Source organism: Mobula birostris, chromosome 8, assembly GCF_030028105.1.
Source record: "Mobula birostris isolate sMobBir1 chromosome 8, sMobBir1.hap1, whole genome shotgun sequence".
Taxonomy (NCBI): Eukaryota; Metazoa; Chordata; class Chondrichthyes; order Myliobatiformes; family Myliobatidae; genus Mobula; species Mobula birostris.
This window is the reverse complement of record NC_092377.1, coordinates 12,651,199-12,671,177: the sequence shown is the minus strand read 5'-3', so window position 1 is coordinate 12,671,177 and position 19,979 is coordinate 12,651,199.

The window sequence follows — 19,979 nt, the reverse complement described above, 5'->3', positions numbered from 1 at the left end:
TGAATCCCCAGTCAGGGAAACAATGTACACAACTCTGGCGAGGAATTGAACCCCTGTTCAGGAAAATATGTGCACCCCTTCCCCACTGGGAAATTGAACTACAGTAGCGCATCGAATGTGCACCTTCCGAGCGTGGATTTGATCCATAGTCCAGCGAAAGTGTGCAACGCTGCGGCGCGCAATTGAACAGAGGTTCCCGGAAAAAAATGCGCAGCAGTACGGGGGTGGGGGGAGGGGGCGGGGAGAAGAGATTGAATCCCAGTTCCGGAAAAAACTGCACGTCAAAGGCGGAGAAGTGAAGTCCCGGAAATAATCTGCAACTCCCTGGCAAGGAATTAAACCCTAGCCCCGGAAAAAAAAAATTCCTGCAGTTCCCGGAAGGAGAATTGAACCACAGTCCCAGAAAAAGTCTGCACATCTACGGCAGGGAATGGAACCCCTGGCCCGGGAAAAATGTGCACCACTCCAGGGGAGAATTAAACCACGTCCCGGTAAAGATCTGCAATTCCAAAGTGTGGAATTTTGAACCGCAGTCACGAAACAAAAAACATGGGAATTGAATTCCAGTGCCGGAAAACAAATGTGCACGTCAAAGGCGGGGAAATGAACCCCAGTCCCGCGAATAATTTGCAACTCCCCGGCGGGGAACTGAAACCCATTCCGTAAAAAGACCTGCAGTTCCCCGACAGAGAACTGATCCGCAGTCCCAGAAAAAAAATCCCCCTTCCCCCTCCCGCACAACTTTCGGGGAATGGAAGTCCGGTTCCGGGAAAAATGTGCAGACCCCCGGGGGAAGAATTGAACTTCAATCCCAGAAAAGGTCTTCATATCCCTGGCGGCGAATTGAACACTTATTCATGCCGGGGATGTGCAGGATTTTTCTCCAGACCCGAAAAGAATTTGCACCCCCCCCCCCGGAGGGGAATTGAAGCCCAATCCCAGAGAAAAAAATCTGCCCCTCTCCGTCGGGGAATTGAACGCTAGTTCCGGAAACAATCTGCACCTAAATTCACTAAAAATGTGCAATCCCCGGCGGGGATTTGAAACGAGGTCTCATGAAAAAACATGCAGGTCTCCACAGGGATCTGAACCCTAGTTCCGTAGAAACTTCGCATTTCCAAGGCGGCGATTTGATCCCGAGTTCCTGAAAAACTCTACACTTCAAAGGCGGGGAATTATGACCCGCAATCCCGGAAAAATAATGTGCACATTCCGGCCGGGGATTTGAACCACGGTCTCGGGAAAAAATGTGCACCTCCCCAGCCGAGCACTGAACCCTGGGTGTCACAACAAAAAAAATGCTCCCCTCAGGCGTGTAATTCAAACCCAGTTCTGGGGGAAAAATGTCCACCTCCCCGATGGAGAATTGAACCGATGTCCTCGAAAAAATGTGCACTCCCCACCGGGGATTTGATACCCAGACACGGAAAGAATGTACATAATTCTGGCGGGGGGATTGAAACGGAGTACCGGGGAAAAGGAAAAATTACACAGTGCTGCTGCAATCCGAGCTGCTAACACTAGGTCTGTGCCATCTTGTTACTTCCTAAAAGTCTGTGGTAAGTATATGTTTATTTCTGGCCCCATTCCCACTTTAGGTCGAGGATCAGGGCATTTTCGTAGGCCTCTCAGTCTACATAAATGTAGCGGGCTCAATGTAGAGCAGAGCGGGAACCCGCTGTTTTTCCTTTTTTCCCCCTTGACCTTCACCATTCCTGTTTTGATAAGAAATAAAACTAATCAAGCTTGATAACTGCCTCATGTTAGCCAATATCAAATCCAGAAAACACACTCTAATGCTGGAGGAGCTCAGCAGGCCAGATAGTATCTATGGAGAAGAGTAAACTGTCGACGTTTCGGACAGAGACCCTACAGTAGGACTGCAGTAAATCCAGAAGGTGTTGTTTTTAACACATTAAACCTGGCCTTATTAAATGTCAGGTCTTTGGCTGGCAAATCACTTTTAATTAATGATTTGATTATAAGGCACTGCCTTGATGTTATGTTTCTAAAAGAGATTTGGCTAGTCCAAAACAACAGTGCAACAGTTCTTATCGAATCAGCCCCTTTAATTTTATTTTGAAAGTGAGACCAGGATAAAGAAACGAGGGGGAGGAATGACCGTTTGTTCAAATTCCTTAGTGTCCACATTTCCGAGAATCTTACCTGGTCCCTGAACTCCTCCACCCTGACCAAAAAGGCTCAACAGCGCTTTTATTTCCTGCGGAGCATGAAGAAAGCTCATCTCTGTCCCAGGATACTGACGGACGATTACCGCTGTACCATTGAGAGCATACTCACCAACTGCATCTCAGTGTGGTATGGAAATTATCCCGAATCGGACCGCAAAGCACTCCAGCGTGTGGTGAAAACTGCCCAGCGGATTATCGGCACCCAATTGCCCACCATTGAGAACATCTACCATAAACGCTGCCTGGGCAGGGTGAAAAGCATTATCAGGGATGCATCTCACCCTAGCCATAGACTTTTTACTCTCCTCCCATCCGGTAGGCGCTACAAGAGCCTCCGCTCCCGCACCAGCAGACACAGGAAGAGCTTCTTCCCTGAGGCTGTGACACTGCTGAACCTCTCATCAGAGCGCTAAGCAGTATTACACCCATATTGTACTGTCCCAGTACTTTTATATTTGTGTGCTGTAGCACTTTTTTATTCGCAGTTATTTTGTAAATAACACTTTTTTTGCATTTCTGGTCAGATGCTAAATGCATTTAATTGGCTTTGTATCTGTACTCGGCACAATGACAATAAAGTTGAATGTAATCTAATCTATTCTAATTCTTATCAGTGTTAGCCGATATCTCATGGAACATTTGCATCGTTTGAATACCTTGCTGCTCATTTGAAATCCTCCTGCCGTACTTTGTTTTTTAACTATAATACCTGCAAACAAAATGTTGTGCAACATTTTTGACTACTTCGCTGAACTACTGTCTATTGTTTGCATTGACCTTCACTAGATAGTCATTGGTGGCGATGTTAATGTTCAGGATAATAACTCCTAGGACAGTAGTGCTAATGAATTGTTCTGCACCATGGACAACTATGGACTGACACAGCACGTAACAGGGCCCACACACAGCAAGCGCCACGCCCTTGACCTAGTCCTTTCCAAAGGGCTTACCACTTCTGAGGTTGTGGTAATCGATGTTGGTTTTTCTGATCATTTCTGTGTTTTCTTTGAAATTACTGTGCCTCTATCCGCTAGCGCTCGCACAGAGGTAATCACAGAACTGAAAACACCAAGGTATTGTTCACGCAGGCCTTTGCTTCCACAACTGTCCTGTCTCCGGCCTCATTGACGCAATTGCCCCCACAAAAGCAGAAGTAGTCCCTGGGGAAAAAAAAACACCATGGAAAAACACAACATGGTTAAATTCCAAAAGAGAGTGTCGAAAGACTGAACGTAAGTGGCGGAAAACAAAACCTCAGGCCCATTACGACATTTTACGAAGAAGCTCTTCGCATCTACAACTTAGAGTTGAGGCGTACAAGGCATTCTTTCTTCTCTGATATTATAAACAAAAAACAGCAATAATGCACGTGTCTTATTTGCTACCGTTGATAAGCTCACACATTCTCCTATATCAGTACCACCTAAACTTCTGCCTACAAAGTCATGTAATAACTTTTTACTGACAAAATTCAGAAGATTAGACATGCGCTGCATCAAGTCAGAAGTCCGCGTCATTCTTTCTTTCACTTAGAGCTAACTTAGTTACGACGGCACAATTCAAACTTATAGACTATTAAACTCTAGAAGAAATTGTGCAAAACCTGAAATCCTCCTCCTGTTCCCTTGGCATTCTACCTACAACCTTTTAAAAAGGAAGTTTTTAGTTGCATGGCGCCAAACATTCTGCAATAGTCAGCACTTCGCTTCTATCAGTCTGCTTCCGAAAACCCCTGAAAACTGCAGTTATTTAGCGTCCTTTAAAACTAACAACCTAGATGCTTCATTAGTTAATAACTACAGGTCTGTATTAAACTCACCATGTTTAAGTAAAATAGTTGAAAAGGTTGTTTAACAGCATTTTGGCATTAACCAACTGTAAGGATGGTTTCCAGTCAGGATTTCACAACAGCGTTGCACGGAGACGGCTCTGGTCAAGGTTTTAAATGACATCCGCTTACACCCTGACGATGGTGGTAACATTTCAGTTTTGGATCTACTGGATCTCAGAGCCACTTTTGACACAGTTGACCATGGCATATTACTGTACAGGCTGGAAAACTGAGCGGAACTTTCCAGTACAGTCCTACAGTGGTTTAAATCGTATTTGCAGGATGGGGACCATTTTGTATCGATAGGTAACTACATATCTCAGCTAACAAAAATGACGTGCACAGTGCCTCAAGGATCCGTACTAGGGCCTCTTTTGTTCTAACATATGCATCTTCCCTCCAGCTCAAACCATGGTAAGCAACAAAATATCTTACCTCAACTACACTCATTTATATAACAGTGACATCAAGTGAGTACGCTCCCACACAATCACTAAAAGAACTGCATTGAACAAATCAGGGATTGAATGTGCCAACATTTCCTCCAGATAAGCAAAGAGAAAACTGAAATAATTGTTTTTGGTGCCAAAAAAAAAACACACAAGAATAATTAAAAGTCAGGATTATCCTAAAATCCCTGTCCTTACAGACCACAAACCAAACCAGAAATCTTGTTGTTGTGATAGACTCCGACTTAAATTTTAACTGCCACATCAGGACAATTACAAAGTCAGCCTGCTACCATCTTAAAAATGTATGAGAATTAAAGAACATGTCTTAGCAAGATCTAGGTAAACTACCCATGCGTTTATTTTTAGGTTTGGCGTTTACACAGTTCTGAATAAAGAAAGATTCCTCAGGCGGCTGCAGCTCATTCAGAATGTTGCTGCTGAAGTCCTCACTAAGACCAAGAAAGTAGAACACATCACTCCGGTCTCAGAGCGCTACACTGGCTTCCTGTCCATCAGTGGATTGACTTTACAACTTGTTTATAAAGCACTGAATGACTTAAGGCCAAAATGCATCTCCGATCTATTGCCGCATTATGAACCTTCCCGAGCTCTCGGGTCGTCTGCGGCGGGTCTGCTTACTGTCCCCAGGGTCAAAACTAAAGGTGGTTTTAGTTACTATGCTCCGCATATCTGGAATAACTTTCCAGAGGATCTGAAGTCCGCCCGAATTTTAAACTCTTTTAAATCGAGGCTTAAAACTTTCCTTTCCGCTGTAGCTTTTAATTAGAATCTTCTGCACTGTAACTTCTATTTCTTTATGTTATGTGTCATGTTATTTTCTTTATACTGTCTGAAATTTAACGTTTGATTTTTATATCTTGTTTTATGAAAAGCACTTTGAATTGCCTTGTGTTTGAAAAGTGCTATACAAATAAACTTGCCCTGCCTTGCCTTCTGGCAGGGAATTAAACCTCAGTCCTGAAAAACCTTCCCGAGGGGAATTGAACGGCAGAACTGGTAAAAATATGTACACCTCCCCAGCAGGTTAATGAAATCCAGTCCCGGAAAAAATGTGCACCTTCCCTGCGGGGAATTGATCACCAGTCCGGGAACAATGCGCACCTCTTCGGCGGGGAATTAAGCCGATGTTCCTGAAAAAAATTGTGCACCTTCCCACTAGGGTATTGATTCCCAGTCCCGGAAAGAATATGTACCTCTCCGGAATGGAATTGAGACCCAGTCCCGTAAAAAATCTGCATTTCAAAGTCCCGGAACCGTGAACATCGACCGTACTTTTTTCTCTATAAATGCTGCCTGACCTGCTAAATTCCTCCAGCACTTTGTGTGTGTTGCTTACATTTCAAAGTCGTGGAATTGAGTACCGCAGACCAGGAAAAAAATCTGCACCATTCTATTTCCGGGAAAAAAAATGTCCACCTCCCTTGCGAGTAATTGAACCCCAGTACCAGAGAAAAACATCACCCTCCCGGCAGGGATTTGAAACCCAATCCCGGGCACACTGTGCACCACCCCGTCAGGGAATTGAACCGCAGAACGGGAAAATATGTGTGCCTCCCCGGCGGGCGATTATAGTCATGTAAGGTATCTGCAGCTCCACGGTGGTGGTTTGAACCCCAGTCCCAGAAACAATGTGCACATCCACGAGGGAAATCCAACCCCAGCCCCGGTAATATCTGCACCCCCTGCCGCGGAAATGATTCCCAGTCACGGAAAGAATCTGCACCTCACCGGCGGGGAATTGAGCCCCAGGTCGGGGAAAAAAAATGTGCACCTCTTCGACGGGGATTTGAACTCCTATCCCGGAAAACATCTGCACTTCTCCGGCAGGAATCGAACCGGTGTTACCGGGAAAAAAAAGGCACCTTCTTGTCGGGGAATTCAAAATCATTCCCGGAAAAAAATCTGCACTTCCCAGGCGGAGGATTTTAACTCCAGTCCCAGAAGAAATCTGCAATTCCAAGGTGGGGAATTGTGAAATGTGGTCCCGGAAAAACTGCGCAGCTCCCTGACGGGCAGTTGATTCCCAATCCAGGAGAAGCTGTGCAGCTCCCCGGTGGAGAACTGGTCCCCAATCCCGGAAAGAATGTGGACCATTCGGGGGAATCTTTACATCCCAGTCCCGGGAAAAAATGTCAATTTCCCTTACAGGGAATTTAACCCCAGTTCCAGGAAGAATGTGCTCCTCTCAGGCGGGAAATTGAACCCCAGTCCATGAAAAAAAATGTCCATTTCCTCGGCGGGGAATTGAAAGCCAGTCGCGCAAACGATCAGCTCTTCCAAAGCGGAAATTTTTGAACCGCAGTCCCGGAAAAAAATGTGCACCTCCTCATCTGGGAATTATTCCCCTGCCACATTATAAACGTGCACTTCAAAAGCGTGGAATTGAGTACTGCAGTCCAGTGGGGGGAAAAAAACGCATTTCCCTGGCTGTGAATTGAACCCCAGTTCCAGAAAAAAATTGTCCTCGTCCCGGCGGGGAACGGAATCCAGTACCGGAGAAACTTTACTCGTGGAGAATTGAAACTCAGTACCGGAAAAATAAAATGTGGACCTCCCCGGCGGGGAACTGAACCCCATTCCCGAAGAAAAAGTTCATTTTCCCGGCTGGGAATTGAACTCTACTACCAGAGAAAAAAAATGCCCACCTTCTCGGCGGGTGATTGAACCGATGTCACCGAAAAATAATGTGCAGCTCCCTCTGGGGAATTGATCCCGAATGCCGGAAAGAATGTGTACCTTCCCAGCCGGGGAATTCAACCCCAATCCCGATAAGAGGAGCACCTCCCAGGCGGGGATTTGAAACGCAGTCCCCTAAGAAACTTTGCACTTCCATGGTGGGAAATTTGTACCCCAATCTTGGGAAAAAAATATCTCACAGCATCCCGGCAGGGAATTGATCCACTGTCCCGGACAGAATGTGCATTCCCCTCGTCCGGGTATTAAACCCCAGTCCCGTAAAAGATCTTCACTTCCAAGTCGGGGAATTGTGAACCGCAGTCTCGGAAAATACGTGGACTTCCCCTCCGGGAAATCGACATACTCTCCTGCAGAAATATCTGCACATCCAAGGAGGGGGATTGAACCCCAGTCTCGAAAAAGAAAATGAAATTCATCGGCGGTGAATTGAGTCGAGTCACGAGTCACCTTCCCGACAGGAATTTGATCCCCAATCCCGGAAGAAATTTTCAACTCCACTGCGGGCAATTGAATCCCAATCCCGAAAACAAAATGTCCGCCTTCTCTGCGTAGAATTGAACCCCGGTTCCGCAAAAAAAAAAAAAAAAAAAAAAAAAAAAAAATCTGCACCTTCCCCGCCGGGAAATGGATCCCCAGTCCCGGAAAAAATCTGCATCCTCCCTGGTGAGAAATAGAATCGATGTCACCGAAACAATACGCAGCTCCCGGCCGGGGAATTCAAACCCAGTCCTGGAAAAGCAGCTACCTGGCGGGGAGTTGATTCCCTGTCCCGGAGAGAATCTTCACCACTCAAGAGGGGAATTGAATCCCAGTCCCAGGGGAAAAAATGTGCACATCCCTACGGGGAATTCAACCCCACTCCCTGAAATATGTCCAACTCCCCGGCAAGGAATTGATTCCCAGTCCCAGAAAAAAAAGTCTACTTCCCCGGCGGGTAATTGAACCGACGTTACGGAAAAAAATGTGCACCTCCTTCACCCTCCCCCCCCCCCCACCTCGGCCAGGGAATTGATCCACAGACCAGTAAAGAACGTGCACCTCTCAGACGGGAAATTGAACCCTCGTAGAGGAAAAAAATGTGCATTTCCTCGGCAGGGAGTTGATGCTCAAACCCGCAAAAGATCAGCACTTCCGAAGCCGGGAAATTTGAACCGCAGTCCTCGAAAAAAAATGTGCATCTTCTTGTACGGGAACTACACCCAGGACCCGGAGAAATCGTGCACTTTCCCGGCGGGCAATTGAAAGCCAGTCCCGGAAACAACGTGGGCCTCGCCGGCGGGGAATTGAACCCAAATCCCGGAGAAAAACTGCACTTTCCCGGCTGGGAACTAAACACTTCTCCCAGCTGGGAACTGAATACTTCTCCCAGAAAAAAAAACCCATCCTCGGTGGGTAATTGAAAAAAATGTACACCTCTCTCCGGGAATTAAACCAGAGTCCTGGGAAATATGAAGAACTCTCAGGCGGGGATTTATAACCCAGTCCTATAAAACATTTGCGTGTCCTAGGCGGGATACTGAGCCGTAGTCACCTGAAGTATCTGCAGCTCTACGGCGGGGATTTGAACCCTAGTCCGAGAAAAAAAAAATCGGGGTGGGGAGGGGGGATATGGAGAGATGGAACTGAATCGCAGTCCCGGCAAATCTGCGCAGGTCCCTGGAGGATAATCGACCTGAATGAAAAGCCACCACCCTGCGGCGAATTGCACAGAGTCTCGGAAGAAAAACGTACACCTTCCCGGCGGGTAATGAATTCCACTCTCGGAAAAAAATATGCACCGCCCGACGGGAAATTGAATAGCCGTCTCGAAAAAAATGTGCAAGTCAAAGGGCAGAGAAATGAACTCCATTCCCGGGGAAAAAAATCAACTCCCTGGCCAGGAATTGATCCGTTGTCCTGGACAAAAATCTGCACCTCCGCATCGGCGAATTGTACCTCACTCCCGGAAAAAAATGTGCACCTTCCGACGGGGTATTGAACCCATGTTCCGGAAAAAATGTGCACATTCCCCGCGGGGAATTGATCCCCAGTCCAGGACAAATGTGCACCTCTACGGCGGGGATTTGAACCGATGTCCCCGAAAGAAAATTGTGCGCCACCCCACCGGCCCCAGTCTGGTATAATATCTGCATTTCCAAGACGGGAATTGAATTATATAGTCCCGCAAAAAGGTGCACCTCCCCAGCGGTGAATTGGACCACAGTCTTGGAAAGATTGTGCGCCTTCCTTGCGCGGAACCGAACCCCAGTTCCAGAAAAATATGTCCACCTTCTCGGCAGAGAATTGAACCGCAGACCCCGAGAAAAACTATAGCTTCCCGGCGGGGAATTGAATCCCTGTCCCGGGAAATTAGTGGCCCTCTCCCGCGGGGAATTGAAACTCATTACCGGACAAATGTCCACTTCCCCGCCGGGAAATGAACACCAGTCCCGTAAAAGATCTGCACTTCCAAGGCGGTGCACTGTGCCGTACTCCCAGTGATGGAGTGAAGGGATAGCTAAATGGGGGTATAGACTAAAAACAATGATTAACAAATGATCAATCACCTTGTGGACGCCTTAGCTTACTGTTTCGGACAGTCAAAGATAAGTTTACCCAGCAACCAGTGACGTACTAGTTATTATTCTCTAAAGATAGGCAAAGGTTCAAATAAGGAACTACCTGATCATGCAGAAGCATCTCAAGGTATAGCTAAATATGAGAAGTATAGTGTAGGGGCCAGAATGTTCTGGGGAAAAAGGGAAGGTGTCCGAATGAGGAACTGATGGAAACACGGGGAATTCTGCAGATGCTGGAAATTCAAGCAACACGCATTAAAGTTGCTGGTGAACGCAGCAGGCCAGGCAGCATCTTCAGGGGCAGTGTCTAAACTGGCTCTTCAAATCTCTTACTAGCTCTTCCTTCAGTTAGTCCTGACGAAGGGTCCCGGCCTGAAACGTCGACTGTACCTCTTCCTAGAGATGCTGCCTGGCCTGCTGCATTCACCAGCAACTTTGATGTGTGTTGTGAGGAACTGATGGGCTAGCTTTGGCTTAAAATAATAATAGCTAACTAACCAATGATTACTTTACATTTAATTGTAGCCTAGCATGTGATTGAAATGATTCTAATATTGTCTAAACTTGTAATGGTAAAATTTCCTGCTACCTGATCAATGTTATAAATTGTGGAGAACTGTGTAATTCGGGGGCAATGTCTGGACTGGCTCTTTTGGGAGATCAGTCTGTAACTTCCCCCATAGCATGCTATGCGTAAAGTATAAAGGTTTGGAAAAGAATTAAGTGTTTTAGTGTATTTGTGGTACGATTGTCTTTGCATCGGTCGATCCAGTACGACACCAGTAGAAATTTGAACCGATATCCTGAAAATGTATGCACCACCCCGGAGGAAAATCAATTTCCAATCCCGAAAAAAAAATGTGAATCTCCACTACCGGAATTAAACCCCAGTCCCGGAAAAAAACAGGGATATTCCCGGCGGGGAAATGAAACCCAGTCCCGGAAAAACGCGCATCTCCACTGCGGGAAATTGAACCCCAGTCCAAGAAAGAAATGTACATATCCCGCCTTCGGATCAACCCCCAGATGCGTAAAAAATCTGCACGTCCAAAGCGGGGAAATGTGAACCGCGTCCTCGCAAAGAACGTGCACCTCCCCGCAAGGGAATTGATTCCAGTCCCGGAAAGAATATCCACCTCCCCGGCGGTGAATTGAACCCCAGTCCTTTAACAATGAGTGGACCTTCCCGGCGGGGAAATGAATCCCAGTCCCGGAAAATGAGCACCTTCACGGCGAGAAATTGAACCCTAGTTCCGGAAAATAAGATGTCCACCTCTTCGGCGGGTAATTGAACAGATGTTGCCCAAAAAAATATGTGCACCTCTCTCCCGGTAATTGATCCCCAGTCCTGGACAGACTGTGCACCACTCAGGAGGAGAATTGAATCGCAGTCCTGGAGAAAAAAAATGAGCACTTCCCCTCCTGGGGAAATGATTCACAGGCACGGAAGGAATGTGCACCTCTCAGGCGGGAAATTGAACACCCGTTCAGGAAAAGAAAAGTGCACCACTCCTACGGGGAGTTGAACCCCAGTCCCGTAAAAATTCTGCACCTGCAAGGCGGGGAATTGATCTCCAGTCCCGAAAAAAATGTGCACCACCTCGATAGGAAATTGAACCCCAGTACCGGAAAAATATCCACCTCCTCGGCTGGGATTTGAACCCTACTCCCGGTAAGAATGTGCACTACTGGGGGTGGGAAGTTGAATCGCAGCGCCGGAAAAAATGTGCACCTTTCTTGCGGGGAATGAACCCCAGTTCGAGAAAATACGTCCACCTTCCCGGTAGTGAATTGACCCGCAGACTCGGAGAAAAGGCGCAGCTTTCCGGTGGGAAAAAATGAACCTCACTACCGACGATAGTGCACCTCCCCGGCGGGCACTGATCCCCAGTCCCGGAAAGAATGTACACCTCCCTGACGGGGAATTCAACCCCAGTCCCAGAAAAAAAAATGAGCACCCTTCCGCGAGAAATTGATTCCAAGTTGCGCAATAAATCTGAACTTCCAAGCCGAGGAATTGAACCTCCGTCTCGGACGAAAGAAAGTTGCAGCTCACTGGCGGGAAATTGAACCCTAGTCCCGCAGAAAAAGTGCACCTCCCCGGCGGGATAATGAACCCCAGTCCCAGAATTGTTTCATAGTCCCGTTAAAAATCTGCACTTCAAAAACGTGCAATCGACTACCGCTAACCTGGAAAACATCTGCATCTCCCTGGCAGAGATTTGAATCCCAATTTCAGAAAAAATGTCCACCTTCCTGGCAAGGAATTGAAACACAATCTCGGAAAAAGAATGTTCACCTAGGTGAGCCCCAGTCCGGTAAAAGATCTGCATTTCGAAGGTGGTGGCTTGTGCCGTACTCCCAGAAAAGAATGTGCACCTTCCATGTGGGAAGATAAACCTCACTACCGAAAATAGAACAGAGAGCATAGAATACCCACAGCACTTTGCAGGCCCTTCGGCCCACAATGTTGTGACGACCATATCTACTCTAGAAACTGCCTAGAATTTCCCTACTGCATAACCCGCTATTTTCAAACCCAATGTACCAATCTAAGAGTCTCTTAAAAGACCCTGTTGTATCCGCCTCTACCACCGTTGCTGAGTGCATTTCACGCACCCACCACTCTGTGTGAAAAACTTACCCCTTGTACCTACTTCCAAGCACCTTAAAACTATCCTCCTTCGTGTCAGCCATTTCAGCCCCGGGAAAAAACCCAGAGGATGGGCAAGGGGTATAGTGAGAGGGACAGAGGGAGAAAAAGGAGAGAGAGAGAAAGAATGTGTGTATATAAATAAATAACGGATGGGGTACGAGGGGGAGGTGGGTCATTAGCGGAAGTTAGAGAAGTCAATGTTCATGCCATCAGGTTGGAGGCTACCCAAACGGAATATTAGGCGTTTTCCCTCCAACCTGAGTGTGGCTTCATCTTTACAGTAGAGGAGGCCGTGGATAGACATATCAGAATAGGAATAGGACGTGGAATTAAAATGTGTGTCCCTCTGTCCTTCTGACTATAACCCTTGCCCATCCTCTGGGTTTTCTCCCCTCCCCCTTTTCTTTCTCCCCGGGCCTCCTGTCCCATGATCCTCTCATATCCCTTTTGCCAATCAACTGTCCAGATCTTGGCTCCATCCCTCCCCCTCCTGTCTTCTCCTATCATTTTGGATCTCCCCCTCCCCCTCCCACTTTCAAATCTCTTACTAACTCTTCTTTCAATTAGTCCTGATGAAGGGTCTCGGCCCGAAACGTCGACTGTACCTCTTCCTAGAGATGCTGCCTGGCTTGCTGAGTTCACCAGCAACTTTTATGTGTGTTGCTTGACTTTCCAGCATCTGCAGAATTCCTCGTGTTTGCGTTCTTAACAACACTGTCGGCCTGTGCAGAAGCTTTGATTGTCCAGTGAACTCGAACCCCAAGATATCTCTGATCCTCCACACTGCCAAGAGCCTTAACTCTAATACGATAATCACACTTATCTGGATTGAACTCCATATGGCACTTCTCAGCCCAGTTCTGCATCCTATCGATGTCCCACTGTAAGCTCTGACAACCCTCCAGACTATCCACAATACCCCCAACATTTATGTCATCAGCAAACGTACTAACACACCCTTCTTACTTCTTCGTCTAGATCATTTATAAAAATCACAAAGAAGAGGGGTCCTAGAACAGATCCCAGTGGAACACCACCGGTCACCAAACTCCATGGAGATTACGAACCATCTACAAACACACTTTGCCTTCTGTGGGCAAGCCAACTCTGGATCTATAAAGCCAGGTCTCCTTGGAATCCATGCCTCCTTACTTTCTGAATGAGTCTCACATGGGGAACCGTATCATATGCCTTACTGAAATCCATATACACTACATTCACTGCTTTACACTCATCCTTAAAGAATTCAATCACGTTCATAAGGCACGACCTGCCTTTGACAAAGCCATGCTGACTATTCCTAATCATATTATGACTCTCCAAATGCCCATAATTCCTGTCTGTCAGGAACGCCCCTAACAATTTACCCACCACTGAAGTAAGACTCACTGGTCTATCTATAGTTGCCTATGTTATCTGTACTCCCTTTCATGAACAAGGGAACGACGTTTGCAATCTTCCAGTCCTCTGGAACCTCTCCCATCCCCACTGATGATGCAAAGATCATTGCCAAAGGCTGAGTAATCTCCTCCCTCGCTTCCCACAGTAGCCGTCCGCACCCGCCGACTTATCTAATTTAATACGTTTCAAACTCTCCAGCACATCCTCTTTCTTAATGTCCATACACTCAAGCATTTCAGTCCTCTGTAAGTCATCCCTATAATTGCCAAAGTCCTTTTCACTGGTGAATACTAAAGCAAAGTATTCTTTAAGTACCTCCCCTACCTCCTCCAGCTCCATGCACATGTTTCCACTATCACTCTTGATTGCCCTATTCTCACACTGCTCAACATCTTGCTCTTCACATACTTGTAGAATGCCTTGGGTTTTCCTTAATCCTGCTCACCAAGGCATTCTCATTGCCCCTTTTAACTTTCCTGATGTCATTCTTAAGCTCCTTCTTAGCAACCTTGTAATTTTCTAGAACTCTATTTGTACCTATTTTCTTGAACCTTTCATACGCTTTCTTTTCTTCTTAACTAGATTTTCTACATCATTTGTACACCATGGTTCTTTGCTCTATCACCTGTCTGTCCTTCCTCATCAACTCTCTACTAGCTATCACTCATTGCGCGCCAACTGCCCCACCCTCTGTCTCTTCGCTTCGGTTCCCACCCTCTGAAAATCTAGTTTAAACCTACCCCAATTGCATTAGCAAACCTCCCTCCCAGGATATTGGTTCCCCTCTTGTCCAGGTGCAACCCGTTCCACTTGTACAGGTCACCCCTTCCCCAGAAAAAGGTCCAATGATCCAAAATGCTTGAAACCCTGCCCCCTGCACCATCTCCCCAGCCACTCATTCATCTGCGCTATCTTCCTGTTCGGACCTTCACTAGCTCGTGGCACTGGGAGTAATCCGGAGATTACCACCTTGGAGGTCCTGCTTTTCAGCCTCTTTCCTAACTCCCTAAACTTACTGCGCAGGACCTCTACCCCTCCCCTGCCTTTGTCATTGGTACCAACATGTACCACGACCTCCGGCTGCTCACCTTCCCCTTCAAGAATATTCTGCAACCGCTCAGAGGTTTCCTGGATTCTAGCACCTGGGAGGCAACACACTATCCTGGTCTCTCTTTTCCTGCTGCAGAATCTCCTATCTGCCTCCCCCCCCCCCCCCAACTATCGAGTCCCCCGTGACCATTGCACCGCCTGACTTCCCCCTAGCCTTCTGAGGCTCAGATCCGACCACAGTCCTATCGGTCTGGTTCCTGCTACCTTGCCTCTATAGGTCACCCCCTATACAGCAGTATCCAAAGGGGCATGCCTGATGCTGAGAATGGTCACGGGGGGTCCTGCACTGACTTCCTCCCCCGTTTACCTCTCTCCGTATTCACCATTTACTCCCCAAGTACTGAACTCTGGGTGTAACCACCTGCTCAAAAGTCGTATCTATCAATTGCTCTGCCTCCCGGATGATCCGAAGTTCATCCAACTCCAGCTTCAGCTTCCTAATGGAGTCTTCCATGTGTTGGAGTTGGCTGCAGTTCCCGCAGGTGACATCATGAGGGAGACGATCAAGTTCCATGAATTCCCACATCCTACAGGAAGAGCATTCCAGTGCCGTATCTGCCATCTTGCCTGCACTGAACAATGGGCAACCAAGACCAAATCTTCTAACCTGTGTCTTTGGCCTCAGCCTCTTCCCGTCGAAGCTTCCTGAGTCAAGGCATGACCTACTCCCAGCAATGGCTCCCCGACAATGGCCGCCACGCTTGCCCCTCCAGTACTTTTACTTAATTCGCCGTGTTCTGCTCCCGACGCTGTTTGGGCCACTGGAATATCCTAACGTCTGCGAAGCTCTCTTTTTATACAAGCTTCGCCGACCTGCAAGTAACCTCACCGAAGTACTCTGCTCCCAACTCTGACTGGAACTCTGGAAAGAGCAGATTTTTTTTTTTACCGGACTTGGATTCAATTCCCCTGCGGAGAGGTGCATATTTTTTTTCTGGGACTGCCATTCGCATCTGCTCGCCTTGGAAGTGTAGATTTCTTACGGGACTGGCTTACAAATACCCGCCTGAGTGGTGCTCCTTCTTCCAGGGCTAGGATACAATTCCTCGGCTGGGAGGTGCACATTCTCTCCGGGTCTGGGGATCAATTTCCCGCCGGGGAGGTGCATATCTTTTCGGGATAACGGTTCAATTCCCCTCGATGAGGTGCGCATTTTTTCCGATACTGCAGTTCAATTAATCGACGGAGCAGTGCACATTTTCTTTTTCCGGGACTGGGGATTAATTCCACGCCGGGGAGGTGCAGGGAGTTTGTGAGGAAAGATAGGCAGATGATAGAGCAAAGATACACTCAGCCTGATGGTTTGATGTGTGTCTATTTTAATGCAACGGGTATCATAAACGAGGTGTATGAGCTTAGAGCGTAGAACTTAGAACCATGACGTTCTGGCCATTACAGAGACTTGGACGTCTCGGGCAGGAATGGCTGCTGAGTGTGCCAGGCTTTAGATGTTTCAAAAAGGACAGGGAAGGAGGCAAAAGAGGTGGAAGCGTGGCACTACTAATTAGGGATAGTGTCATGGCTGCAGAAAAGGTTGAAGTCATGGAGGGATGGCCTACTGAGTCATTATTGGTGGAAGTCAGAAACAGGAAGGGGGCAATAACTCCACTGGGTGTTTTATATAGACCCCCCAATAGAACCAGAGACATCGAGGAGTAGGAGGCTGGAAGGGTGCAATAATAATAGCGTTGTTGTGGTCGGTGATGTTAACTTTCCTAATATTGATTGTCATCTCCTTAGAGCAAAGGGTTTAGATGGGGTGAAGTTTGTTGGGTGTGTTCAGAAAGGTTTCCTGACGCAATATGTAGATAAGCCAACTAGAGGGGAGGCTGAACTTGATCCAGTATTGGGAAATGAACCTGGTCAGGTGTCAGATCTCCTGGTGGGAGAGCATTTTGGAGGTTGCGATCACAACTGTATCTCCTTCACCATAGTGCTGGAGAGGGATAGGAGAAGACAACTTGGGAAAACATTTAATTGGGATGGGAGAAATATGATACTATTAGGCAAGAATTTGGGAACACAAATTGGGAACAGATGTTTTCCAGGAACTGCGGCAAATGTTCAAGTAACATTTGCATGGCATTCTGTATAGGTATGCTCCATTGAGGCTAGAAAAAGGTGGTAGGGTAAAAGAATCATAGTGTACAAATGATATAGAGAATCCCCTCTTTGTGATTTTTATAAATGACCTGGAAGTAGAAGGGTGTGTTGCTAAGTTTTGCTGATGACACAAAATTTGGTAGTATTGTAGATAGTCTGGAGGGTTGTCAGAGGTTACAGAAGGACATCGTAGGATGCAGAACTGGGCTGAGAAATGGCAGATGGAGTTCAACCCAGATAAGTGTCAAGTGGTTCATTTCAGTATGTTAAATTTGAATACAGAATGTAGTATTAATGGTAAGACTATTGGTAGTGTGGAAGATCTGTGAGATCCAGGGATCTATGTCCACAGGACACTCAAAGCTACTGCACAGGTTGACAGTGTTGTAAGAAGGCGTATACAGTAATATATTGGCTTTCATCAACTGTGAGATTGTTCAAGCGTGAGGTAATGTTACAGCTATATACGACCTTAGTTAGACCCCATTTGGGGGACTGTGTACAGTTCTGGTCACCTCACTACAGGAAGGATGTGGATACTATAGAGAGAGTGCAGGAGAGATTTATAAAGATGTTGCCTGGATTTGGGAGCATGTCTTATGATAGGTTGAGTGTACTCGGCCTTTTCTCCTTGGAACGACGGAGGTGAGAGGTAACCTGATAAAGGTGTATAAGGTGTTGAGAGGCGTTGATCGTGTGGATGGCCAGAGGCTTCTCCCCAGGGCTGAAATGGCTAACACGAAGGGGCATAGTTTTAAGGTGCTTGGAAGTAGGTACAAGGGGGATGTCAGAGGTTAGTTTTTCTGACAGAATGTGATGGGTGCGTGGACTGCACTGCCAGCGAAGGTGTTAGAGACGGATACAATAGGGTCTTTTAAGAGACTCTTAGATAGGTACATGGAGCTTAGAAAAATAGAGGGCTATGCGGTAGGGAAATTCTAGGCAGCTTCCAGAGTAGGTTACATGGTTGGCGCAACCCTGTGGGCCGAAGGGCCTGAATTGAGCCGTACTTCCGGGAAAAAAAGCATGCGCATCCCTTGCGTGGAATTAAACCGATAACGGCGGGAAAAAAAAGTGCAGCGCCCCAGCATAAAATTGGATCCCGGAAAAAAAATCTACACCTCTCCATCGGGAAATTGAACTGATGTCACCCCTCCCCACAAAAAATATGTACCACCCTGCTGCGGAACTGAAACCCAGTCCCGGAAAAAAAAATCTGCACTTCCAAGGCGGCGAATTGTGAAGCGTAGTCCCGGTAAAAAATGCACCTCCCTATGTGGAATTGAACTCTAGTCCCGGAAAAATGTGCACCTTCCTTGCAGGGAATTGAACCCCATGTCCAGAAAAAAACTCCACCTTCCAGCAGAGAATTGAACCCTTGTCCCGGACAAAATATCCAACACCCTGGTGGGGGATTGAGCCAATGTCACCGGAAGAATGTGTACCTCCCGCCGGTGAATTAGCCGCAAGACCAATAGAAAATCTGCACTTCCGAGGCGGGGATTTAACTACAGTTTCGCTATAAAGTGCGCCTCCCCAGCGGGAAACGGCTCCCAGTTCCGGGGAAAAAGAAGAACACCATTCAGTCAGGAATTTGTAACCCAGTCCCATAAAAAATCTTCGCCTCCAAGAGAGGGAAATGTGAACCGCAGTCCCTGAAAATATATGCATCTCTTCGGGGATTGATTCCCAGTTGCGTAAAAGAAATCTTCACTTCCAAGCCGGGGAATTGAACCTCCGTCCCTGAAAATAAAAGGACTACAGTCCCGCAATAAAGTGCATCTCCCCAGGGGTAACTGAATCGCCGTCTCGGAAAGAATGATCACCTCCCGGGCGGGAAATAGAAACCCAGTCCCGTCAAATATCTTCTCCGCCTTGGAAGTGTATTCTGAATCGCCGTCCCGGAAAAAAAAAAATTGCATCTCCTCGGCGGGGAACTGAACACCAGCCCCGTAAAAGATATTCACTTACAAGGCGGAGAACTCAACTCTAGTCATGGGGGAAAAAATCTGTAATTTTTCGGCAGTGAATTGAGTCGTACTCACGGAAAAATATGCACATCTCCGGCGCGGAATTGAACCGGTAATCCCGAAAAACATGTGCGCCGCTCCTGCGGGGAATTGAATCCCAGTCCCGGAAAATATCTACTCCTCTCCAGCAGGGATTTGAACCGATGTTACCGAAAAAAAAAATCTGTACCTCTCCGGTTGGAAGTTGAACAGATGTCACCGAAAGATATTCTCCTCCCTACCGCGGAATTGAAACCCAGTCCCCGAAAAAATATCTGCACTTCCAAGGCGGCGAACTGTGAAACGCAGTCCCGGAAGAAAATATACTCACAACATGTTGGAGGAACTATATATGACCTCTCCGACGTGGGATTGAACTCCGTTGAGTATCATGAGAAGCTGGCACTTGTGTAGCGGGCAATGAAACCACAGTTCCGGAAAATATGTGCACACCTCTCCGACGTGGAATTAAATCCCAGTCCCGGAACAAGCGCATCTCCACTTCCAAGCCGAGATATTGATCCTCAGGCTTGGAAAAAGACTGTCCCCCTTCCCAGCAGGGAATGGAACCTCCGTCGCAGAGGAAAAGTGCACCTTCACGGCGGGGAATTGAAACCCAGTCCAGGAAAAACTGCGCAGCTTCCTGGCGGGGAATTGATTCCCAGTGCCGGAAGAAAAAAACATCTTCCCGGCGGGATATTGAACTCCACTCCCAGAAAGTATGTGCACCTCCCCTGCGAGGACATGGACACCAGTCGCGAAAGAAGATGTGGTCTCCCCGCAGGGGGAATTGATTCCCAGCCCCGGAAAGAATGTGCACCACGCAGGCGGGAAATTGAACCCCCCCCCCCAGCAAAAAAATGTGAATTTCCTCGGCGGAGAATTGAAGACCAGTCCCGTAAAACATCAGCACTTACAAAGCGGGGAATTTTGAACAACCGTGCCCCAA